Genomic DNA, 27,759 nt, shown 5'->3' with positions numbered 1-27,759 from the left:
AAAGTATACTATAATAAGAAGGTTTGTGATTTGTGAATTTTGAATCATCATGATTTAGAAACCTCTGATGTTAAATAAAAGATAACAATTTGTTGTTAATAAAAATACATTTGAAGATTATTTGTTCTATATAAGCTTTTCAAACATCACCTAATTTGTTTTTTCAGCTTAATATTACTTAATTTTTTATTTCTTTTTTATGTATTATTGTTCAGTTATAGTTGTCCCACTTTCTTCCCCATATTCTCCCCTGCCCCATCCCTGCAACTCATAGTCAGTCCAACCCATTGTCTGTGCTCATGAGTCCTCTATTTGTGTACTTAATTTTTTTAGTATCTCCACACTGAAAGAAAAACATTACTTACCACACAATAGGCATATATACTTATTTCAGTTTCTGCCATGAGGATGATTTATTTAGTATAATTATAAACCATTGAAAATATTATAGAGCAGTATGAATTCTAATTTAATGTAAATATTGATACTTCTTTAGTATGTTATTAATATTTTAAATGGTTTAAATATTCAAGAATCTAGAAGGATAACTGAATTAAAAAGGTAAAGAGAAATTTAAGAGTTAATAACACATTAAGTTTTTTCTTTTTAAACTTCTAAGTAACATTCTAATATTCAAAACTGAAGCATTAATGAATGTAACAAATGGGGAACAAATGTCACTTATCTAAGTGTGTGTAATACTCTAGCAACCTTTACACCATCATCCGGAAGTGAAGCACTGCTCAGAAGGCTTCTAAACATGGTATCTTCAGGATGGACTTCGATGGTTTCTCTCTGTTTTTGCCACTGGTTTCCTGTTTGTAGAGGTGCTGTGAAATACCAGTGTGATTTGATTTACTTGTTAATAAAGACATAATGTGTAAATATTGTCTATAAGTATTAATATATCCCTGGAAATTTGAAGAAATACCCATATATAAGAGCTCTTGTATGACCTCATCTGAAGGTTTTATTGAACTAAACCTTTCTGTGTACAATAATTGTTTTTATATATTTTTCATCCATTCACCAAATTATGTTTGCTAAGAAGACAAACAATATGTATCAGATATCAAATTTAAGTACATAAAAGGTGAAGGGGATCAATGTTTAACTGAAAACATATGCAAAAATGAGACTTGGGGCCATTAAACACATTTTTATGGTATTCTAAATCTCCTTGGAGTGGTACAGGCACCCAATACAGGCATAGCAAATCTGAAAAACATATGTGGGGAAAGGCAGCTTTCCTGAAATGCTTGCAGTGCTAGCTGGACCAAAAGCAGTGTGTCCATCACATCTTCACAAGATCTATGAATGGGAGGGCCTTCAACTTCTGAATGGATCAAGACTAGAAGCCAGTTTAAGATGATCTAATACTGGCCCATGACCTGTATACATACATATATATATATATATATAATATATATATATATATAAAATATATATATATATATACACACACACACATATATATGTGTGTGTAATAAATATATATATTTATATATAATATATATTATATTATATATATATTTTTAAACTGTTACTGAAGATCAACCCTTTCTATAGTGTGTGGAGCAAATTTGCCCATCTTACCCAGGAGAAAGAAAGGAGGCTCCAGAGTCTGCACCAGTATATGTGGTAATACTTGGAACACACTATGAACAAGTAAATCTTCACGCTTTCGAGGTTTGTATTTCTGAGTAGTTAATAAGCTCAAAGACAGGGTAATAAAAAGTGGGAGTTACCTAGCATAGTGCTTATGTGTAGCAAACTCTCAAACTGGTTGATAATAGCATTTCAACAGTGCCTTAGCCACTGGGGATCAGCTCCCCATCCATCGTTATTTAGGGTAAATCCTGAGGCTGTTAACATCTACTCCTAGTTTTTAATAACCTACATTTTCCAGATCAGCAAGAAGATAAATGGTAATAAACTGTAATTTTTAGCTTTTGCCTTAGCTAACACCATCCAAAATGGAATGTAGAAATTTTTGTTGTGTAAATATATTAGTGTGTACACTTCACATAAAGGGAGTCAAGAAAGTCTTTGAACCATAGTTTTGAACTGCATCTGTTATGTGTGACTTTGAGTAAGTTACCTAAATGCCAAAGCCTCAGTTAATTCATTTGTAAAATGAAGGCAATGATAGCTCCCACCAGGATAAAAATTAAATGAAATGATGCACGTAAAGCATTTATCACTCATCTTGTGTCAAAGTAAACATTCAATAAATGTTAACCGTTGTCATTATATCATATCCCCCAGCATCACTCACTTTTTTCAAAAAGTTGCATATAGATGGCTGATTTTATTTTATGACTGGTTGCCAGTACTTTATTGTTTACATGGTACACTCTTACTGGCAAGCCAGAGAGAAGGCGTGCACATTTGAAATAATATCCCAACTCTAGCTTATAACCTTATCCTTTGGTCAGCACATGAACCAGATTTTGTGGCACTAACTCCAGATTAAATGTGCTGTTTTCAGCCTATAAATTTAGACATCTAGGAGATGCAAAGAGTAAAGATAGAACTGAAACAATTGTTCTATTCTGAGGCTTAGACAATTCATTCAATAGTAGCGTTCATTTTTTTTAAATATACATATTGGTTGCCTACAATGTGCAAAGCACTGTGTTAGATTAATAGAACTGGAACTCCATCCTCAAACAATGGTTAGACAAATGAGTTAATGGGGATAAGAACACAGGTAATATAATGCAGTATAGTCAATGGTGCCGTATGAGGCAGCGAGGAGACTGATAATTCAGTCTCAGGTGTTATGAAAGAACTGTCCTCTAAAGCGGGTAATAAATATGACTATATGCATTTATAACCAAGACAACTCAAATATCATTTTAGCCACCATTTTCTCATTTTTAGAGGCAGAGCTTTGCAGAATTTATTCAACAACTATCATGAGCACAATTAGAGAATGATCAAGTCAGTCTCAGAGACTCAGGGCAAGGTATAGAGGAGATGACCCTTGAACTAAGGATGTGATTGGGTTGAGCCTGGATGTGAGAATGATAATGAGAGAGGGAGAAAAAGAGAGAGAATAAGGGAAATTCTCTAGTAAGGAACAGCTCTGACATAGCAGTGTGAAACTATCTGACACATTTGAAGATGTGATTAGAGTAAAAGGTAAAAGAAAAGAGTGTTAAAAGCTGAGGCTGGACACATTGGTGGGATTAGGACAGGAAGGGGTACAAATGAACTTGGGCTTTATTCTTCTGGTTTTGGAAAGCAAAAAGAAAATGATATAAACAGATTTAGTTTCTGAAAGGTGTTCTTAGGTAATGTAGAGGGCTAGACCCAGCTTATTAGATTTGCAATAATAAAGGCAAAAGAAGATAATTTCACAAAAAGAACAGCAGGAATGAGAAAGTTGAAAGATAATTAGGAGAGAGGAATTAATGAATAGAGTCTAGGATGAATGAATAGAGTCTAGGATGAAATGAATTGTAGGACTCTAGAATCACATCTCCCCACATCTAGAGAGAATAAAACACAATTGTAGGAATTCAGATAACTCCAACATTTGGTTTGGATGACATTTACCAGGATAGAACATAGGAATATTTGCATTTTTAGATTTTGGAAGAAGGTAGAGATTGAAAGTTATATAAGTTTAATTTTAGACATATTCAGTTGGAAGTGATGTTCAGTAAGATAGCGGGATATGAAGTCCAGAATGGAGATGTGATTTGGAAGTTATCACAATTGAGGTGGCAGTTTCAGCTATGAGAATAAATATTTCTCATAAAGGCCATGTAGAGTGAAGAGATGGGCAAGGACCAAATCCAAGCAAAATCAACATCAAGAACATTGAGGAGGAGAGAGCAGAGGAAGAGAAACATCCTGTAGAAGCACTTGTTGATGGAGAGGCACAAGATCAGTACCCATGGGAACCCATGGAAGGAGACCAGGGGAAGAGGCAAGGTCAGCAATGTCAATGCTACATCAGATCAGAGAAAGTCTGAACATCAACCACTGTCTCTGATAATTGGCACTTATTGGTGATCTTCACCAGACCAGTTTCTGTAGACTTGATGCCATGTTGCTATGGACTAAGGTTAAATAAGTAGACAAGGAAGCAGAGACACAGGTAATAAACTCCTCTTTCCACAGGCTAGGCCAGGAAAGAAAGAACACAGGCTGAAGATCTGCCTTGATGCTCCAGCAGCTGGTCAGAATCGGGCTTGTTAAGGCCCATCCACTGTGGGTCTATCAAGTCCCAGCCTACAAAGATGCAGAAATTCCAGTCTTTGGTGAACAAAGCTCACCATACTTGCTTTTTTTTTTGCAAGTCTCCCTCATTCCAGTTTGCCTCTTTTCTCACATCTTTCTTGGGTTCTAGAGAAACAAGGAAGGGTTTGATTTAATACAAAGTTACCTTCAAGGCCTTTGCCTTCCATGGCCTATAAGCCTCAGACTGTAACTATAAGAGGGACTGCAGTTACAAGTACAGCAGCTAGTAATTTCATCTATATAATTACTTCAGGTAGAGAATATACTTCGTCAAGTTAGGGGAAAACAAACTGTATAGTGAAAAAACCACAGCAAAGTTAGTATACAATGAACCCCTTATCGTCTAGATTATCTGTCCAGAAATTTCTAAAATATGTCTGCATTTAAAAAGTCTCTTTGTGTGTGTGTGTGTGTGTGTGTGTGCGTGAAAGAGAGAGAGAATAAGAATATTTTGCAGTAACTGTAGATCAGCCTCAGGGAGCAAGTGTTTTAACAAAATTAGTAATGGATACAATGTGCCAGCTATTCATAGAAAAAGTTTATTAAGTAAAAAATTGGGATTCATAATTATTTGGTATTTTCTTATAATTTTCAACTGTGTTTTTTGCTTCCTGAAGCTAAGCAACTAAAAGAAGTGATTCGTCTAAGTGTTCTCCTTAAAGAATGTGAACTGAATGGTCCCATTCTGCCATCTATGGGTCCAATCCATCAAATGTACAGCACCTTTTGATCAGTAATATAATAACCAATAAAAGTCACATATGTAAGTAAGACATTTTATATATGTTTCATTTCCCACTTTCACAAAAGAACAGATATGTATTATAGAACATGTATTAAAAGACTCATAAGCTAAAGGGAAATAAGGAAAAACAATTAGAAGGAAGAAAACTACATAAACCAAGTGCTTAAAGCTTGCATAGCTTTAGTTTTAATACAGCCTTCTCCTGAGACCCAATATATGAAAATATTTGGGACAATTCAAGCTTTAATATTAACAGAGTCTTTGTTTACAGCCCCAAGTAGATAACAATAATATTATTACAATGTGTGGATGCCAACCCCCTCTTTAATGTATTCTCAAAAGTGTGGTGTCAAATATCTTCCTAGAAGATAAGTCTTTTTTTAAAAAAGATTGTATGCATTTATTTTTAGAGAGAGAGGAAGAGAAGGAAAAAGAGGGAGAGAAACATCAGTGTGTGGTTGCCTCTCACACACCCCCTACTGGGGACCTAGTCCACAACCTAGGCATGTGCCCTGACTGGGCATGTGCCCTGACTGGCAATTGAATGGCAAGCCTTTGGTTCACAGGCCAGCACTCAATCAACAGAGCCACACCAGCCAGGGCTGAAGATAAGTCTTAATGATGATACAGGGACTTCTTTTCTTGAATGACTATGTGCCCACAGGCACACACATTTTTATCCCAATAAGAAACCATTTGTCTCAGATATATTACACATAAAATATTCAAAAGACCCATCAAAACTGTCTTTTCCCTGCCTTAGCAACCTGTGGAGACAATAATGAAGTTCAAATTTTAAATTCTTTATACAATTTGTGCTATTTAACTTTCTGGAAAATCTCTTATGTTAGAGAATATTTCTTCCCAGTGTGCTTAATTTGATGGATACTTCCTCTTTGATATATATATATATATATATATATATGTGTGTGTGTGTGTGTGTGTGTGTGTGTGTGTGTATACATATATATATATATATATAATCAGTAGCTAGTATCCAAAAAGAAATGGAAGAGACTATTAGAGAAAGTAAGAATGTGGGTAGCATAACAGTGTTTCCCTCTAGATCTGACTGATGCAGGAAAACATTATTTTTTCACTGATTTGTTGAATATAGAACCAGCTGCGCCCTTGCAGGTAATATTTCATCTCTCTGTTTGCTTCAAATGTCCCATATGCCAGTTAGCAATTGCATGGGCTCTGTTATTTTTGACTATTATGATGAACCTTGATTTCATGTGAAAGTTGATATCACAAATCTGAATGATTCATGTTTTAGAATGAACTTGATCTCCCCTCCTGCAACTTAAAAGAGATAGCAGTAATAAATTTGGACTTGGTGATTGTTGAAGACAGCATGCTGTGTGAGGTAACTTGCTTTATCCTTACAGGTTTATATTAATGGGAAGACTTCTGTTGGAGTTTTAGCAATAAATATTTGTAAAAAATTAGGTTTACAGTTGCAGGTAGATTTTGGTATAGTTAAATTGGCTTGTCGAATCACTCTCTACTCACCAGCAATACACAGGCACTGACATAATTGTAAGACCAAACAATAGTCAGCCAATGCAGACATATTTGCTGGAGTATGGGTAAAACAAGAGGATTTCATTTTTTCCCCAACCTTACCTAAAACCTGTGTGTATTCTTGAGAAGCCAGATACAAGGTGGTCATTAAGTGCCATTTCTGAGTAATACAACAGACTGAAACAGAGGAGCTGCTGGGACCTGTGGTGGCCCAGCTCTCCAAATTGCCACCAGTGAGAACCAAATACAAACACTAATAGAGCTTTAGTTGCCCATGTCAACTGTCAGGACGTTAGAGCTAGAGTGGTCTCAGATATCACCTACTCAATGTTTTTCAAATTTTTTAAAGCAGTGGATTTCTTTCTTTCCTTAAATGAAACCTTATGCAAACCTTTCTATATACCAAATATAAAACTGAAGTTACTTTGGGTGATTTAAAGATAAACCTGGAAAATTCCCTCTGTTTCCTTTTATATCAAATGACACAGTGACCCTAAGGCCTGTCGAGAAGTCATCGAGTTCCAGAAAATTTGGTTTTAACATCTTTGGTCTAGACCAATCTGTTTACTTTGTAGCTGAGGTATTTGAAGCCTGAAGAAGGTGAGTCAGAACTCAAAGCTGCGTTGTCACCACAGACAAAGGGCTAGAGCTTAGTTTTGCCCACTTCCAGTGCTTTCTCCACCCTCCCCCACAAGATCTTCGGACTCATACCAACCTGATTGAAACAATAGTCCCCCACACTGCAGGATGTTAACAGTTCTCTTGACCCCAGCTTTCAAGTCTCAGCTATCTCATCTATAAAGTAGGGAAAATCACTTATTTTATAGAATTTGTTTGTGAACATTAAATGAGATAGGGTCTATAAGATGACTAATACATAGTGCCTAATCCAAAGCAAGTGCTATTTAGTTGTTAGCACGCTTCCTTTTCTTTCCTTTCTGTTATGTATAATCAAACATTGAAGGGTAAACCAAAAGAGACTTAGATCTACATCCCCTTAATAACCATGTAACTTTATTTAACTGAATATCCCAGAACAGCACTGGTTCTTTGATTCATTTATTAACGCACTTATGTATATCACTATGATATTGTCTTATTTGTTAGAATTATTAATTAAATCATCCATGCACACAAGCATTCACTTGCACTGATGGAAAAAAGCGGTCAGGTTGATAGAGAGGGTTGTACAAGATTAATTACTCTACTAATGTATTTCTCTCAGGTTAAGAGGCAATTTGACAGCTGCATCCTCAAGCTACTGAGACTGTACATATGTCCCTATAGCTGGCAAAGACTCAGTAAATGCCAAAGAGAGAAGGGAGCTTTGGTATTTGCCCCTGTCATTGATCAGCCTTGCAATGTATCAGCTTTGTGGAAATTAAGTGTCAAAAAAGATATTAAAAAATTAAAAAGAGTTTTGAATGTAACCATAAAATTTTATTGGGAGCCCTAGCTTAAGAGTCAGTTTTAAATTCTAGCCTTTGCTTGAGAATGCTTAGGTAAAACACTCTCTGGCCTCGGTTTTCTCATCCATAAAGCAGGAGAGTAGAATAATGAATCTCCAAGCTCTCTTTCACTATAATGCTTTAAGGTTCTAAGAAATCTATATCTTTTAAAATAACATTTATTGATTAATTGTTATTAAATAACAGTTACATTTACTCCTTAACAAAGTGAAAATGCTGCCAATATTTTCCCTTCTGTACATTTTTGTTGTTCAACTCAAAATTATTTTTTATTGACAGAAAAAATTGCATTTTAATGTGTTTTGCTCTGTGGTGAGTTTCCATAAAGTTTAGCTCAATAGCACTGCTGGCCTAATCATGTTGTCATCTCTGCAAAGAATTTTACTCTTCAGGGAAATTTCCTTTATGTTCACAGTTTCAATTCCATTGGCCAATAACCTATGAAAAGGCACTAGCATAGAGCTTTTTGCTTGCTGTTTTATTTCACAAAACGCTAACCCTATAACAAATTAGACCAAAACGTGACCCTATACATATGGGAGTTGTGGCTGTTAAGACTTTGAAAAAATAAAATATGCCAACATTTCCAGCCTTAAAAAAAAAACATATTACCACCTTCTATTTCAATACTGGCTTTCCTAGTCTTTACTCTGACAGAACCATATTAGACATTGTTGAGAGAGCCTCCTCCCATTATTTCTAAGAAGTCTCTTAAAGAATATTTACCCAGCATGCACTGTTTTCTCTGCAGCTGGGACGAGATGTGAAGTATGATCTAATGGTTTGATCATATGATAATGTCTGAGCTACTTTCCCACTTCTACTTCCATGCTGTGATTCTCTTTCTAAAAAACAAAAATAGGACTGGTTTGGTGTTCCAGATTTAAGAAAAGAGAAGGAATTAATTGCGAAAGGAATGATATTTCAATAGGCCATGTTTTCTCTGAAGCGCTGTCAATTCCGTTTCAGTGGCCATAACACTCGGGGGGAAGGGACTGAAGAGCCAGGCCCTTACCGAGTGTGTCCATGCAGCACGGGATGAATTTCCTTACTTATACATACAATCCATTAGGATCTCTCTCCAGAGACACAAACTAGATCTGGCCCAATTTATACTTAAGTAAGATTTGAACAAATCAAGTAAGACTTGCTTGCATAAAAATGTTATTTCACCTATGGCATGACCAGACATTTTTAGTAAGTCGAGTTTTTCCAATTCTATACTTTTTTTACAAGTTTTCTCTTCCAACAGTTTTAAGGAGAAAAGGTAATCTTGGTTACTCAGCTCTAAACTGTGTTATTAGACAGTCACGTGCTCTTCGGTTTCCTTTAATTTTTTAATCAATCAAATTAGTGTATCTGTGGGGCAGCCTGATTAGTGAGGCAGACCAGATTTCTTGTCAAACAACCATTAGAGTACCATTCAGTCCATTTACAAGGAATCACAGGTTTTCCGAAGTACTTCCTAAGACAAGTTATAACAATATATTTTCCTAAAACTGGAAGAATAGCTTGTATTTTAAGAGTTACTGGCTGTACCTATAGGGAACTTTATATTTTCTCCAAAAAAAATCATAACATCTTGGGAGCACTGTAGTTTATGATATAATAATATACTTACCCAAATGTAGATAATATCTATAATCAAACCATTTCACTGAGTAAATTCATTTTTGAGGAGACTTGCATGAGCTGTGGTGGCACAACAACTCTGCAGGCCTGACTCTGCTGGAAGAAGATTAATTGAAAGGGTTTATTTCTCTCAAGCTAGTGTACCGCCTGTTGGAGTTTGTATTTGACATTCTTTGTTACACCCATTTTGCTTCCCACTTCAGAACCCCCTGTATTTCCCCAACATCCCTCCTGCCAGCAACACCTGAAAGCATGGGCCTTATATGTCAAAATAGTCTTAGACCGCTGCACACCACTATCATAATAATCTTCCATTGTTTACTTTTCCTTGTTACCATACTCCCTGACTCTTTTTTCCCTCTCATTCTTGTCATCATTATACATATTTCAAAAAGACAAAAACCATTACTGACTCACATACTATTAGAGTTGGGCACTCTCATCTGCTATTTATGTTCTACTTTCTGAATTATCCCCTTTTTTCCCCTTCTTTCTCTCATTTTTCCTCAACTCCAGAACTTAATTACTACCAAATGAGATAGGTAGATGCTTCTCTAACCAGGAGGATAGATTTGAGATGGAACTAAACAGTTCCTGAATAGGCAAGTTCAAAATTGCTTTTGAAAGCTTCATCACTGAAAATGTAATCAAACTTAGCTTACCCAAAATTGATTGAAGCTGCAGCCCAAGGGCCAACCTTTGACCAGGGCAGCGTTCACACTAGCATTGATTCTGCCTGCAATTGAATTACTCAGGCAATTCTGTGCACTTTCAGCTTCAGCCCTGGAGTGCAAATGGCCAATTTGGGAAGCAACTTGGTTGTGCTTGAAATTTGCAGGAAGATTTTCTCATACGTTCCTGGGGAAAAATCAGGCTTACTTTTAAAATATATTCTCTTAGTCACAGAACTGGCTGCTTAAGGATATTTGGTTTATTGTTGTTTATTTAGATTTGAGAAAATGTAGCTTCTCTCACAGAATCTTATCTGACTCTAATCCTTTGATATATGTACTAAAATTTAGGGAAAATGAAAATTGATGAGGGAAAAATAAGGCAATATAATATCATGCTATTAGATAGATAAAAAGCTCAGAGACACATTGAATTTTATAGTTCTGAAAGCACAATTTTAAAAAACAATATGTTTACTGAACTTTCTATAGGTCTTTATGTCATTGCATTCTATGACACACCTCCCTCCCTGTTCCAAAACATTTTGTAAGACTGGCATGAAGAAACATTACAAATGCTCTTCCAGGTCCTAATAGGCTTTCGTTCTGCATTTCTATTTTTCATGTTTACCTCTCTGTTCTACATGTGAATTCTAAAGCATCCACCCTCCTCACAAAACTACTTTTCACACAGAACTTACTTTCTTTATATCCTTATTTTACATTCTCATAATTAAGATTAACTATAAGATTATATAATTATAAGAAAGTTTTGAGCTATTATATTAAACAGTATATTAATTAGTATATTAATGTAATTAGTAGCATATACTAAACAGAATATATATGTGAAGCACCTGGTGCCTAGTAGGGATTAATTAGTTGTCTTTCCTTTCTTACGTAACTTCAATCCCCCATGTTATATCTATACTTTCTTGAACTTTATTGTACGTTAGGGATGATTTCAATTAGTCCCTTCAAACCCATATAATGACTCCTGATACACTTGGGATTTTGTTCTGTCTTCATGATAAACTCATGCGTACCCAAGTGTCCACACAAGCGCACAAAATTTCTTGTTTACATTTGCTGCAACTTAAAATACTGTCCCCTTAAAATAGAATCTATCACTATGCCTCATTCCTACTCCACATTCACTTTTAAGCAACATTTTACATTAAAACTGTGAAACCTGGAGGGATGTTTACCTTATAATGTTTTAATCCTATGGAACCAGAGAGAAAAAATATAATACCTGATCATTAAATGTGCTCAAAGTCTCACATTAACAGCACAATGTATTTCAGATCCAGTGTTATCTCCCCCTAATCTGCCCGGAGTCAGGGGAGGAGGAACACATTTGAAGTTGCTTTTCAACATAGATGGAATCAATTTTTTTTATATCAGCTGCCCCCCAAATTAAATCATTTTCACATTCTTCTTACATGTTTACAATAAGAAAACTACAGTTTATAGGCTGCATACTTTGAGAATTAATGTCATAATTTTTAAACTTTAGTATTTGTTCACTTAATTTATTGACCATTAAAATGCCTAGTTCTGCGCTATGTTTGAAATATAAAGGTGAGCTAAGAAGACTTGATTCCTAACCTTTGAAGACTGCTGTGTTTGAAAGGGAGGTTTGGGACACAAATAGTTACCACAAAGTGTGGATAATTTGTAGAGGAGAGAGAGAGAGGCAGAAATTGTTAATGAATAAAAGAACATCCATATGGACAAAGCACTGAAGACAACTAAAGGAACCATTTAAAGATGCGAATAGGGAGAAAGGCAGATGAGGGTTCATGAAAGGCCTTATAAGCAAATGTTACCTTCTTTTTAAAAAAGAACTTTTTTTTTATTGTTGTTCAAGTACAACTGTCTCCATTTTAGCATGTTCTAGAAGTGTTTTCAGCTAAAAAGCTATTTTTATGTACTACTAATAAGCTTTAAAATGTTAGTGACCAAAAAGACAAATAAGTATATTTGGAATATTGCAATATACTCCGGTTCTTAAGTTGTCTCAGGTAAGTTGTCTCAAAAGCAACCCCAGTTACTAGGATGAAGACTGCTTTTGGTCTGAGCCTTAATCCCTCTGCCACTTTGGCACTACTCAGATACATACACCTATAACTTACCTCCTTATATGTTTCCAGAAAACCACAAATGCTTGTGCCAATTTTACTTAAAGGAAGAGAACTTAGTTCACTCCATTGATCTGTTGTGCTAATCAAGTAGTAAAACAATTACTATGAACTATTTAATGAGATTTTTAAAACCACCCCCCTATTTTTTTTTCTAGTACACTGTTAATCTGTTAATCTATCCACTAATGCACACTATCATTGTTACGTCTAGTCTCTTTTCCTTCAAATTATACAGGATGCTAAAAGAAGCTCTCTAAAGACACTTGAGAGCAAAATATTTAATATCTGCATACCATAATAAAGTTAAATACTCTAGCCACTGAATGAACCCAAAGGAAACTTCCCCAAATACATTTATAACACATTGTTTTCTAATTAGAGAAACTTGTGATTAGTAATGTCACAGTAACAGCTAATAGCTAACCTTAAAAATTATTTTTATTTCTTGGAAAACAGGCCATAGAGATAGTTCTACCAACTTAGTTATGGTATCTTCTTTCCAGTGAAATATCTGGCTTAGTATGTATTTTCCTCAGGTGAGAAAGATAAAATGGTTTAGCACAAACCCAGCCCCTCTATTAATCTGCAAGTAATATAAACTGCTGTGCATATCACACTCTATTAATGGCTGAATGGTAATGTGGGGAAAGGGAAGTATTAGGAGAAACATATAGCAGCTTCTGATCAGTATGGCAGGTTGTGAGATCAGACTTAGTATCTAGGCTCAATTAGAGAATGAGGAAAGGCAAAATGTAACACAGTGTTCTATCTAGATAAGATAATCGCGGCTTCAGGAGTTTAGAGAGAGTATTCGTACTGAAAAAAAAAAAACAAAAGGAAGAAAGAAAAAAAAAGATATTAGCTTCTAGCCAGTATTCTGCTGATAGTGATTCAGAATCATTCTCTTCAAATACAAAGGACATTATTATTATCCTTTGTGATTTATAATAGTTCAGTTCAATGTCACGTAGGCCTAAATTTTAACAATTTTGAAACATACTATGCTATGTTGTTATTATTGTTGTTGTTTATAGAGGAAAATGCAGCAAACCGACAACTTTATGCAGAACAATTTCAGACTAAAAATTGGGTTTATTACTACGTAGATGGAAAACAATAAACTGGAACCTTTTATTATGATGTTTGGAGATGATTAATTCAACAATGTGTGTGTGAGTCCGTAAAGCTAGATTAAAAATCAGCTAATATCGATTTCAGTTCTTCATGACCATCATTAAGTGTACAGTTTATAATTGTTGCAATCCCTTCTAAAACACGATCAGATATGTGGTCATTTAAGTACATATTTATGTTTGTCACTTATAGGAGCTTGGTTGTTCCCTTCAAACTGTCAATGGCTTGTTGATGGTTCCAGCCTTGTCACAGGCTTCACAGGATCACAGCTGATCCTTTAAAACTGTAAAATTCTAACATTTGTCTTATGTAAAATGACCTTTGAAACTAAATGTCTAAAACAAATGTCTAGAAACAAAAGCAAGTAATTTTATCTACATTCCACTTCACCATCAACTATCTATGAAGCTGAAGTGCTTAGAGACCCTCCACCAGACAGGAAGAAGTACTTTATGTACCAATTTATCAATTTTATTCATTAGTATTGAAATCTTGTGGATAACTTTCTAGATACTGTTTCTAAAGCATCAATTTTAGGATCGGGAATAGTGGTGAGTGACAAAACCCAAAATAATGACTTAAACAAAATACAACTAATTTTCTCCGACGTATAAGCCTGAAACAACATCTGGAGCTGAAATAGCCACATAATATCAAGGACACAGTGTCCTTGAATGACTTTGTTTTACTTTGTAGCATCTGTTCCCAAGTTCCTTTGTGGTCAAAGGTATGCCAGTTCAAAGCATCATATTTATACTTCAGGCTGCAGGAAGAAGAACAGAGAAAAGGAGAAGATCTACCCATGTTTTTAATAAACACTTCCCAAAATCTGTACAAAACTTACCCTTCTTTTTTCAAGTGAAATTGTGTTTTTTAAATCATTTTTAATAAAAATTATTAAAAGGCACAGCATGATGATTTTTGTATGTACACACATAGTGAGATGATTACTACAGTCAAGCCAATTATATCGCCCACATAGTTATAGTTTGTGTGTGTGGGGTGAGAGCATCTGAACTCCCTTCTAGCAGATTTCCAGCATTTAATACAGTGTTATTACCTATAGTTATTGTGATGTACATTAGATCCCTAGACTTAATTGCTTTACATAACTTCAACCTTGACCAATATCTTCCTGTTGCTTTCCCAAGTATGAGTAAGGAAAATAATAAGGTTTTTTGTTTTCTGAAAGAGTCACAAACCCCTTGGGCCAAAATGGGGCATGTATTTATTGATATTTCCAACATTGAAAAAATGTGCTGAGCCTTAGGGGGGAGCACAATAACAAAAAGTTCTTAAGACATTGACCCTGTTCTTAAGGAACTAAGCATCTATAAATTCTCATCAACTCTTTCATGCTTCTCTGCCACTCCTCATTTTATACATGCAGAAATCCTTCCACAGAGAAGAGATAAAAGTATTTTCTGGCATAACTAGTTAATGGTAGAACCTAGGTAAGAAATCAGATCTCCCAACACTTTGCTTTTGGCAACTATGCTAAAAAAGGGGGGGGGGCTAAGGAAATCTTATGTCAATGTCTATGAAGTATCTGAGATTTTACTCTACTTATAGGCTAATGTTAGCACAGTTTCATGGATGTTGGCAGGAAATGCAAAACTTCTGGGTCAGAGATGTAAGACTTTATTATTCACAGTAGCCAGAGAGTCACCAAGTTTGCATCTGTCCCCTGAGCCCAAGATTCCTACAGAAGCAACATGAATGGGCTGCATGGATGCATAGATGCCTCGGGTTCTGTTGAAGGAGAAGATCACTGAGCTTTGGTATCCCAGGGTTTTATAGCAGCTAGTAAGCAAGCCTGCTCAGAGGGAGACATTACCTCATTCTACAAGACCTTGAACAAAGAGCATTTACTCTTTATTCTTTACTGAGGCCTTGGCATTCCCAACAAAACATGCAGCAGTGTGAAAGACTGGTAAGGGAGTGTTTTCCCACAACCTGAGAGATGGGGAGACAAACATGGTGGATTATGTTCTGAAGTAGCACCTCCCAAACTGCACTAGGCACAATGATATACTGAGGACCTGGGTAAATGCACAGATTCAATACTTCTGAAACATAAGCTGAGATTCTAAATTTCCTCAACTTCCCAAGGATGGTAATGTCGTGAGTCCAAGGAACACCCTTCATTAACTAATAAGACTCTAAGGGGAGTTTGATTAGGTTTGAAAATGGGTTATTTCGGGCACCGTATTCTAGATTCTGGACCTCTATCTTGAAAGCCAAGAGAGTCTCTCTAGTTCACTGGCTAGGATTTAGCAGACTATGAGAAACTGATACTGAATAAAAATATAGGAGTCCAAAACATATATCTGAGTAGACCTCAGAATACTGCTTCATTGATTTACAGTAAGAGAGTGACTTGGATTATAATGTTCATATTATCATAATCAGCTCCTTCTGTTACTAAAATGAAGCTACAGGAGAAGCTATGCTATAATCAGAAGTCATTTTATTAATTCATCATGAGATATCACTGTGTGAGGAGAGAAAACACTTGAAATCTGTAGGATTAGCCACTCACTCTCTGGAGACAGCCCTGCATAGGACACCAAGTCATAATCAGCAGGTTGTTTGATGAGCATGGAATCAGAACAAGGAGATATAAATAAATCAAATATTTAATGGCATCAGTGTAAAATCAACATTGTTTCATTCTTCTCAAAAAATGGCAGTTTTACCAGTAGGACAAAATATGCACAAACTTCAGTAACCCCGGCTGTCTTTTCTCTGAGTGGTATATACCTGACATCCATCTCTAATTCTCTCCTCTTCCCAGATTTACCTCTGTGATGTTTCTTTATCTATGTATGCAGCCAACCAGATCCTAGATCTGTTTCTTTACCCTTAGAGGTAACATATTCTTTGTTTAAATGTGTTCATATAGTCAAACAGATTTCTGTTAAATTCTGTTTGCTATATAATCTTTTTTGTCCTTAAAAGGTAATTTTGCATATATTTGTTCTGATCAGTTGCTTTCATAATTTACTTTCAAAGGGCAAGCTCGTTTTCGATTCTGCAGGTGAGGTGGGGCATAACCTATCCAAAGGGCATTCAGTCAAATGCCCACTAGTTATTTCATTGCTCATTTCTCCAACTGATCATTTGGGTTCTCTGTAAAAATAAAATTAAAAAATACTCTCAAGTAAAAATTTTAAAATGAGCTTTTTATTTTCCTTGAAATCATTTTAGGAAAGTTGCCATTGAGGGCTATGTTTATGAATTACACTAGTGCTGTTCAAACCACATCAAGTATCTGCAGTGTTTCCATTAATCTCCATGACTAATCTGGTCAGAACCTGTATGTATTTAGAAAATGTCTCTAAATATTATGAAAAGGCATTAATTATGTATATAACTAATATATTAATATAGATTAATGTATTAAATTTATGTGTTTATGTAGTATATAATAATTATATGTTTATATGCATATAAACATATAAAATATATTTATATATAATCATATATATTAATTATATATAGTATATATTGATTTTATATCAATATATTTATATATATTTATATGTGTGTGTATATATAAACATACGAGTTCTGTCCAGAAGGTATCCAGCTATGTAATATCAAAAATAGAGACATTTATTGAAGAAGATAAAAGAAACATTGTACATAGACAATGACAGCTCAGAGTAGGCAATCCCTTCAAAGTAGGCACCTTGGAACCTCACACAGCTCTCCCAATCGCCACCAGCTACCCCATCATATTTTCCTGAATCTCATAGATGGTGTGGAACCTCTCCCCTTTCAAAGGTGATTTTAGTTTAGAGAAAAGCCATAAGTCACAAGGTACCAAATCTGGCTGTAGGGCAGCTGAGTCACCTGGGTGATTTGATGTTTTGCAAAAAACATTCTGCACAAGAAATGATGCATGAGGGGGCACATTGTCATGATGAAGCTGTCAGTCACCAGTTGCCCATAGCTGTGACCTTTTGAATAATCTGAATAGTTTCTTCAGAGTAATGTTCAAGCTTAATGCAAAATTTGATGCAGATTTGTTGCTCTACTCGCCCAGTCATTTTGAATGTGAAAGCCACACAGTACACATGCTTACTCAGCCATGTATACCTTCCCACTGGCTAATACAATGAAGTCATCATTGTTCACACATACCCATTCTAGTTTACTCTCCTGAGCTGCCAGGTTACATCGATGTTGCACAAACTGTTGTAGTTATATTAACAATGGCTGAACTTTTTTCTGGACAGACATTGATACATATGTAAATAAATACATACATACTATAACCAAACTTCTCTACACATAAATAAACCATATTCTATTGGAAATTATTGGTTTATTAGCCCACCATCTGAAAAAATGGAATATCTTTTCTTTACAGAAACATGCATTTATTCATAGTTTCGTTACCAAATATGGACTCTGTCCTAGGATCCATGTCAGTTGTTGGAAATTCAATGTCAGTAAGGCAGCCATAGCCCCAATTCTCAAGAAATATATAATCTGTGGAAGGTATTAACATGCTCTCAAAGAATATAATACTCAAGGGTCAGGTATGACTTTCCAAAGAAATTGATGTCTAGTCTGAGACCTTAAGAATGAATGAGTGTTAGGCAAAAGGAGAGCCTGGCTAGAGAACTTCAGGGAGATGAAGTGTGTTTAAATCCCCAAGGCAAAAAGAGACAGTTTCTCAGACAGGTTCATAAAACTCTGTTTAATCCAAAATACAGTAAAAGTGAAATCACAAATTGATTAAGATAAAGAAAGAAAAAGTATCTAGTTGTTAGATCTTAGGTCTAAAGTCTGTAAGAGTCCTAAAGAGGCCATCTTATCTAGCCCTTAATATTCAGGATGGGGAGACTGCAGCACAATGACAAGTCCAATATATCATGAGAGTTCGCGTCAGAGCGCAGACCAGAAGCCAAGTCACCAGATTCTCCTGGCAAACCTGGCCTCAGTGATAGACATATTTGTACAATGGAATATGCCTACAACTGTTCGACTGTATTCAGAGTTCCAAGTTAAGATAACATACATTCTGACTGTTACACATTAGACTCAGAGACTTTAATTAACATGCTCTTAGATGAACATGTATGTTTATATATATATATATAGAGAGAGAGAGAGAGAGAGAGGGAGAGAGAAATCAGTTAGGGGTTAAGTTTCATTGCTAGTAAAAGATGTCTCATATATGGTGTCTTAAAATATTTGTGGTTTTGTTTTCCTTGTGCAACTAAAATCTAGAAATTAAAAAAAATTGTCATGTTGGCACCACAGTTTTAACAAAGACCAAACCATCTATCCTTCCAACCTTAGCATGTGTTGGTTGTCTCATTTGCAAAGATGGCAGACTGTACTCCAACATCACAACAGTGTCCTGAGTAAGAAGAAGGAAAGGGCACAGGCTGGGTAAATCTGCTCTCTTTTTAAGAACTTTCCCAGAAGCTCCACCTGGCGACCTTTACTTATACTTCTCTACCTGAACTGTGTCATATACCACTTTTTTTGTAAGAAAAGCTAGAAAATACAGTGTTTATTCAACTGGGTGCATTGTTGCCCTGACAGAATTAACTGATAAGATCTAAATTGGACATCTGGCCAGGGACTCAAATGTTGCTTTTTTCCCCTAGTTTAACCATTTTCTTAATATGTGAGCAGGTTGTGCCATGTCCATTAATTTGTTTCCCTCATTTTTCAACTGGAGTGGGATTAAATAAATATATTTAACTTTGAAAAATTCAATAAACTAAATAGGTTCCTCAGTCTTTATTGTGGCTAACCATTTTTCCCATAGGTTTGCCAGGAAGAAACAAAAATAAAAAGTAGGCTCAGGCCCCTACATAGATAGTTGGCTCTCTCCTGTGATGCATTCGCCTTCACCCAGGAGAGACTGTGAGACAGAGTTCCAGGACACAGAGTCAGATAAAAACAGATTGGTCTGGCAAGCTTGCCGGTTTACACAATGCATCTCACAGCTCTGGATGTCATTGGCTGGTGAACAGATAGCTATAAAGGCCTTAAAGAAATCTTTTAAGCTTTCAAATCGCTATCAGGAAAATAAGGAGCATGAATATCACAATGTCCAAGCTCTTTTCCCTTCAGGCGGTGGTTCTATCTCTTCACTTCATTGTAATCTATTTGGGTCTCATTTTAATAATGGCCATTGTTTATTTCTAGATAAAGCTGTCTTTACAGTCTTCTTAGGTGGCATGTGAAGATTAAACTCATATTTTACTTCTTATACATGCCTTAGTAAAACAAACTTCCTTGTTCAGTTTCAAACTACTTATATTCTTAGCACACAGCAACTCATTTGTGTATTAAACAAACTCACAGCTGTTCTTAAACCAAAGGTAGTGATACCACGTGATTTCATATGTGGGAGAGGAAGGCCTCCAGCAATGAGGATTCTCCTCAAAACACTTATTTGCTACAAGATCTCAGCCTCTGGAAGTTTTATTTAGCCCTGGGCTCCTCTAGGGACACTTCCTTTTCCAGTCCTCTCAGGAAAGGAACATTGCTTTAAAGATGATATTAGCAAACCAATCTAAAATAACCATCCTTTCCAACTGTTCATTGATTACTCCTCCAGGGGTCCCTTTGAGGGTGTGACAAACTAAAAGCCAAGGTACATGTCTATTTATTTATTGGTGTCCAGCACAATGACATGTGCAGTCAGGCATTTAATACCTAATGTTGTTTCCATGGCAGTGACTCTAACTTTGAGGAGGTTAATACACTACACATCTGCAAGCCTAATGGGTACTTTCAGTAGCCGTGAGTAAGAATAAGGAATGGAAGAGATCTGAAAAGTCACAAATGTTTAAATGGCTTGTCAGAATTTTAAACTTTAATGAAGAACTTGCAACAAAACCAAATAAAGCCAATTTAAACCCAGAAATCATCCATGTTTTAATATAAGAGAGAAAGGCTAATTCTTGAAGTTAATTTGAAAAATTAAAGCTCAAAAATATGGCCTGAACAAGTTATAATTTTATAGTATAAAAGTTTGCCCCATTCCAGGCTTATACTGGATTTTGTATGAAAATTACCTAGGATGCAAGCAAGGCGTATTTGTTTGTGCCGGTTTTACGCTATTGACTCTAGAAAAATGTGTGTTATGAAAAGTGTACTTTGAAGATATCAGCTGTCTGTATAATTATCTCACATTTCAGATTCTAAGCTTTATATTGTTTTTGTTACTCCTAGTTTTGCAAATTTTTGGCCAATAATTTTTGTTTGACCTGTATCATGGCAAAATCAATTTGGTCAACCACACAGAAAACTACTACTTATTTGTTAAAATGGTAAATCTGTGATGCTGACTCAGACTATGATTATAGTAGATGCTCTGTGCTCCAGGGAATTAAGGGAATAATCCCGTATTGATTAAATAATGTGATGACATCTCTCTTAAATATGCTTTGTGAGGCAACTAAACATCTGTGACTCTGCCACCTTAACTTTCAGAAAACTTTAGATAAATCTGTCCCTGAATATATTCATCACTAAGAAGGAAGTCATTATAAAATGCTATCTTTGACTAAAATGTGTACCACTTACTAATAAGGATTTTCTCACATGGTATATGAGCTCTTCACTTATTAATGTATTAGTTTTCTGAAAACATTTTACTTCTTCACACATCATCAGTTCATTTCATAATCAGCTAATATATCTTATATGTTGTACAACTGTCCAATTTTTAAGTGTAGGCAATTTTAGAATCAAAAAGAGACATCAATAAACTGACTTTTTTCATGAATGTAAAACAAACCAAACAAAAAAAACTCAAACAAAATAATGCCAACAAACAATTGCAAAGGCTTTGGACTAAGGTATCAGCTACAAATAAAATCTTTTATTAACTCTCTAACCTTTCAATTTGGTTAAAGCTTATAAACACTTCAACTAGTTTTCCTCTGAGGACTGTGATGATTCGTTCTATAAAATTTTTTCATTATCTCTTCATGTATTAAATAAAAACAGGCATCTAGAGTCATACAATAATATTTCAGCACATTTTTCTTTAAAAGTAATAGTAATAATAATGTGCCCAGTATAAACAAAGCTTATCAGCATTATTAAGGAACAATTTAATCACACAGCATAAGATAATTTGACCACTGGAGGTATGCATTTACAACTAAGAAATGTTTTTATAATACACAGATTGCATATTATATCTTTTACCAAAAAAATACTGGTAGTAGTTATACATCACTTTCCAATTTTTAAGTGTAGGTAATTTTAGTACTTGTAAAGCCATACAGTCCCAGCATATTTCTCAAATTAATGTATCAGAGCTAGTGGGGTAAAAATAGTATATACTCAAGCCCCCAGTGAGCAACTTAGTTGTAGGCAGGGTAGGCAAATACAGTTTTGTGTGTGTCTGTGCCATTGGGATACAAATGTAACTATGTGCCACTTGCCAAAGAAAAGACCATGTATAAAAACTTTCAGCCTATAATAACAAATTAAAACAGCTTCTTGCTATAAAAGACATGAACATTACTAAGCTATTCCCTCCCAGAATCTTAACACATGGGTTCCCCCTGGAAAACTCCTCTGTGTGTCAACAGATTGTGAAAAACAACAGTAGATAACACTGCCCAGATTACACTAACAACTTAAAAACATTTTATCTGGTCCTCAAAATTATCTTGCATAAAAATTTTTTTTCCTGTTTTTCAAGAAACTGAGTCCTCCAGAGATTTAAGTAGTCCAAAGTCACAGAAACAGTTCAGGGGACATAATGAAGCTAGAACCCTGTTTTGTAAAATCTAGTACTTGTTACACTGTAACCTGCACCATCGGAAAAAAAAAATCGTGCTTAAGCAAGAATGGAGGACAAGGAATGACCCCACTGGTGAGTCATACCTGTCCCAACTATTTTGAGGGTCACCTGAAACACAGTTCAAGTCATCAATTTATAGTTCAATGGGGAAGAAAATCCCTCAATGACTTCATGTATAATGATGCTTTCGGGTTTCCTTTCACCCAGGAGACACATCACAGCTCTCTCCCAGAGTACCCCAAATAAAATCCAAGCACCAGATATTTAGTATCTCCACTGTGCACTTAGTAAGGGCAAGAACCATGGGTAACTTCAACAAAGCTGTGTTATCTTGTTGGGAAAAATGAAGAACATCTGCAATAGTGTCAACAACAATAAATAAATAAATAAATAAATAAGACTTCAACAACCTTAAAATAGCAATCTAGAACATTACTGAAAATTTTGCCTCTGAGTCACCAAGTATGGCAAGAGAAATAATAATAAATTTCTTTATTTCTCTCTAAAATACACTAAACTTTGCCTTAACTGCCTAGATACAGTTTTTTGTCTCTCTTCCAAATTCAAGCTGTGCTTTCTTTTCTTTCCTTTTCTCTTTTCTCTTTTCTTTTCTTTTCTTTCTTTCTTTCTTCTTTCTTTCTTTCTTTCTTTCTTTCTTTCTTTCTTTCTTTCTCTCTTTCTTTCTTTCTTTCTTTCTTTCAAGTTGAGAAGACTAAGGGTCTTCTTTAAATTTTTTTTTAATTTTTAAATTACTGTTGACATACAATAATTATATTAGTTTCAGGTGTACAACCCCCATGATGAGACAGTTATATAACTTACAAAGTGATTGCCCTGATAAATCTAGTTACCCATCTGGACATCATATATAGTTATTACAATATTGTTGACTGTATTTCCTATGCTGTACATTACATGCACTTGACTCTTTTGAACTACCGGTTTGTACTTTTTAATCCCTTCAACCTTTTTCACCCATCACCCTAGTCCCCCTTCCATCTGGCAACTGTCAAAATGTTCTCTGTATCTATGAGCCTGTTTCTGTTCTGCTTGTTCCTTTATTTTGTTTTCTAGATTCCAGGTAAAAGTGAAATCATCTGGTATTTATCTTTCTCTCCCTGACTTATTTCTCTCAGCACAATACCCACTAGGTCCATCCATGTTTTTGTAGATGATAACATTTCATTCTTTTTTGTCTGAGGTGCATTCCATTGTATATATACACCACTTCTTTATCCACTCATAGTTGATAGTTGCTTTCATATCTTGACTATTGTAAATAATGCTGCAATAAACAATGGATGTATAAGTCTTTTCAATGTAGTGTTTTGGATTTCTTCAGATAAATACCCAGAAGTGTACTTAGTGGGTCTTTCTTTGTCTGTTGTTAAAAATTTGTTTTAAAATCTATTTCATCAGGTATAAGTATTGCTAGCTAAGCTTTTTTTGTTTGTTTCCATTTTCATGAAATACCTTTTTCCATCCCTTTATTTTCTGTCTGTATGAGTTTTTCCATCTGCATTGGGTCTCTTGTAGACAGCATATGTAAGGGTCTTATTTTGTTATTCAGTCACATTATGTCTTGATTGGAGCATTTAATCCATTTGCATTTAAAGTAATTGTTAATATATGTATTTATTGCCATTTTATTATTCATATTTTCTACTTTTTTTTTTTCTTAAAGGATATCCTTTAACATTTCTTATAATACAGGTTTGGGAGTGATAAATTCCTTTAGGTTTTTCTTCTATGGGAAGCTCCTTATCTGTCCTTTGATTCTAAATAATAGCTTACCTGTGTAGAATGAGTAATCTTGGTTGCAGGTCCTTGCTTTTTATACTTTGAATATTTCCTGCCAATCCCTTCTGACCTGAAGTGTTTCTGTTGAGAAATCAGCTGACAGTCTTAAACAGGAGCTCCCTTGTAGGTAAGTAACTACTCTTCTCTTGCCGCTTTTAAGTTTCTCTCTGTGTCTTGAACTTTTGGCTGTTTAACTATAATGTGTCTTGGTGTGGGCCTCTTTGGGTTCATCTTGTTTAGGGTTCTTCCTGGACTTGTATATCTTCCTGGACTTGTATGTCTATTGCCTTTACCTAGGTTAGGATAGTTTTTTGTTTTTATTTTTTCAAATAGGCTAGCAATTTCTTGCTTTTTCTCCTATCCTCCCAGCACCCCCATGATGCAAATGTCGATATGCTTGAAGTTGTCCCAGAGATTCCTTACACTATTCTCATTTTTTTTGGATTATTCTGATTGGGTGCATTTTGCTTTCTTATCTTCCAAATTGCTCATTTAATCCTCTGTTTCATCTACTCTACAGTTGATTCCCTATAATGTATTCTTCATTTCTGTTTCTTTTTTTGTTTTCTATCTCTATTTTTACATTTCCTATCTCTTTGCTGAAGTTCTCATTATGTTCTTCTACTCTTCTATGTTATTAAATATCCTTATAATCAGTGTTTTGACTCCGCATCTGGTAGATTGCTTGTCTCCTCCATTTTATTTAGTTCTTTTTCTGGAGTTTTGTTCTGTTCTTCATTTGAGGCCTATTTCTTTGTACCCTCATTTTGTTTCCATGTTTTAAGCACAGCTGCTATGTCTCCTGGTCTTGGTAAAGTGATCTTATGTAGTAGGTGTCCCATAGGGCCCAAGAATGCAGTTTCCCCAGTCACTTGAGCTGGGTGCTCCAGGTACACCAGCTCAACCAAGTAGGCTGTGTGCACTTTGCTATTGCAGTTGAGCCTTAATTGCTTTTGGCACATCATTGTGAGGGATTGATCCCTAGGCCAAATGGCTTTGAGTACTGGCTGCAACCACCATGAAGGATCTGCTGTGCAGGGGCCCACCACCCAGAGCAGAATTCTCATCAGTGAGGTTCAGGTACCTGCTGAGTGCATCCCTTGAGTGTGTTGCTTATGGGTGTGGCTAGGTGGTGCTTCAGCAAGGTCTGAAGATGTCTATTAGGTGCACTGACTCTGGGGCTTCCTGGGAGGTGCAGGCCAAGGTCAACCAGGTCAACCTGTGTTCTGCCTGGGGCCACCCAGCATGAGCTACAAGTGATCTTCAGATGGCTGCCACTAGTGTTAGGCTTGGAGGTGCCCCAGAGAGTCCAAGCTACAAACCAAGGACAGCTGCTGCTAGTGCCAAGTCTTAAGCCACTTAACAAGAGGTATGAGGGATACAGGGGCCAGATGCTATTTGTTTGAGAGATTTTTAGGAAAGTCTGCAGCATGAGCCAAGATAGAGCATTTGTATAAAATTTTTTAAAAATTAAAAACTTGAAAAGATTTGATTGGACTTGCAAGTTGAGTGGGGTAGTTTCTCAGGGAATCACCCAGGTGGGGCAAACAATGTTATCCAGCTTGATGGAGACTCAGATATGCTTCCCATCAGCTGGCTCTGTGAGGGAGCACCCAGAAAAGGAACAATGTCCTCTACCAGCACTTCTGTCTGGGAGAAAGATGCACCTACAGCTCTTACCCTGATGCCAAACAATTCAGCTCATCCATGTATGTTCCTGGTGACTTTGGAGCTGCTGCCACAGAGCTGAAGCTCAGAGTAAGTGAGTCTGAGTAAATCTGCACATGGGCCTTTAAGAAGAGCTGCCTGGGACTCCAGGAAACTCTGTCTCACTCAGCCACAAGCCCTTCTGGTTTTGCAAGTTATGCGGACACCTCCTCTTGGCACTGAAACCCTGGGCTCTGGGGTCTGGTATGGGGCTGGGTCCCCTCACTCTTCTGAGGGAACATCTACAGTCAGGATATCCCTCCTGACTTTTTCCCTCCACATGTGAGTGTGGGACCAGTCAATTTAGCATCTTGGCCCCAGTCTCAATGTGCCTTCTTTATATCCATAGTTGTAGGACTTCTGTTCAGCTAGATTCAGGTGGTTCTAAATGCTGATTATTCTGTAGTTTAGTTGTAATTGTGATGTCTTTGTGGGAGGTTCTAAATGCTGCATTTAAGTAGCTGCCATCTGGGCTGAAGCTGGTATAGCAGACTGTGTGTCAGCTCACTTTCTCTTTCTCCTTTCCTTCCTCTCAACCTCTCCTCCCACACCCCAATTATTAATTTTTCCTCAGCTTATTTCTTATGTGAAGTGACTTACTATTTATCTAAGATTCTAGAATTCATACATTACATATCCCTAACAACAAATAACAAAAGATCCTTGCCCACAAGAAGCATTATATGTGTGTATATGCATATATGCACACACACAACACATATATACATATATGCTATACATATACACATGAAATATGTAATTCTTTTATTTTATAATTACTATGTGTATATATATGTTCACATATAGCTGTATAGCACATACAGTATATATACAAACCACATATAAATATATATAAACAAAATCTTATAATTTTATTTTGGTGTATTTATTAACATCCTCACTAACATAAATATTTTTATCCTTACCTGAGGATGTTTTTTATTGATTCTAGAGATAAAGGAAGGGGGAGTGAGATAGAGAGAGAGGAACATCTACATAAGAGAGAAACATAGATCAATTGCCTCCCATATGTGCCCTGACAGGGGATTGAAACCTGCAACCTAGATATGTGCCCTGACCAGAAATCAAACCCACAAAAATTTTGGTGTATGGGGAGATGCTCCAACTAACTGAGTCTTCTGACAAGGGCTCCACAATATGTTTTTTATTTAAAACCAATGTCCAATATAGAACTCATAACATAGTAATTTCAATAAATATTTGAGTGGCTAATAATTAACAAATTACTTATTTTTAGTTTGTTCATCAGCATATAACCTCTAAGTTCCTTGGGGAATCCTGGAAACCTGGACTTGTTCTTGGGCTTCCAAGTTTTCTCCCTAGGTCTCTAGATTATGTCTCAGGGATAAAAAAAAAAATAGAATTAGTGACACAAGGACTAAACATTTGGCAGAAATTATTCTTTTCTAAAGCTCATCATACTCTGAGATCCTATAAAACTCTCAGGTGTAGCGTATGTATTCCCTTGAAGGATGTTAGAAAATGCCTAATCTGCCCACTTCATAATCAGGTTAATGAAATCACTCTCCCTAGAATAGTGAAGGAACAGCAACAATCCATCTGACAACAAATAAAAGTGCCTTTTCTGTTGATACACAGTGTGATTGAATGGGTGGGAATGGAAATGCTATCACTTTATGAATCTTTGAACTTACACATTGCATATGCTGATATACTTATGTGTGAGAATGAACAATGACAAATCAATTACAATGTGAAATCCAGAATAATACACAGAGAACTGTGAAATTCTACATGTCTGTATTATGTCGAAATCAAGCAATAGTAGAGCAGTTGCACAGTTTACCTGAGTTTTATTCTAAGTATCAGGAAAGTAGAAAAGCAACTATGTGTA

At 35.8% G+C, this 27,759-nt stretch overlaps 1 protein-coding gene and 1 long non-coding RNA gene across 2 annotated transcripts in view; both read left to right on the top strand.

The window, feature by feature from the left end:
* Positions 1-27,759, top strand: part of NEGR1 (neuronal growth regulator 1) — an 838,303-nt gene that overhangs the window by 645,296 nt on the left and 165,248 nt on the right. The gene's annotated exons all lie outside the window — the stretch shown is intronic.
* LOC118500658 lies at positions 4,662-22,505 on the top strand. The gene is made up of 3 exons (XR_004903233.1): positions 4,662-4,678; positions 7,379-7,383; positions 21,916-22,505. It is a non-coding gene; the product is annotated as an uncharacterized LOC118500658 (long non-coding RNA).

Source organism: Phyllostomus discolor, chromosome 5, assembly GCF_004126475.2.
Source record: "Phyllostomus discolor isolate MPI-MPIP mPhyDis1 chromosome 5, mPhyDis1.pri.v3, whole genome shotgun sequence".
Taxonomy (NCBI): Eukaryota; Metazoa; Chordata; class Mammalia; order Chiroptera; family Phyllostomidae; genus Phyllostomus; species Phyllostomus discolor.
This window is presented reverse-complemented; position numbering and strand designations above follow the sequence as displayed.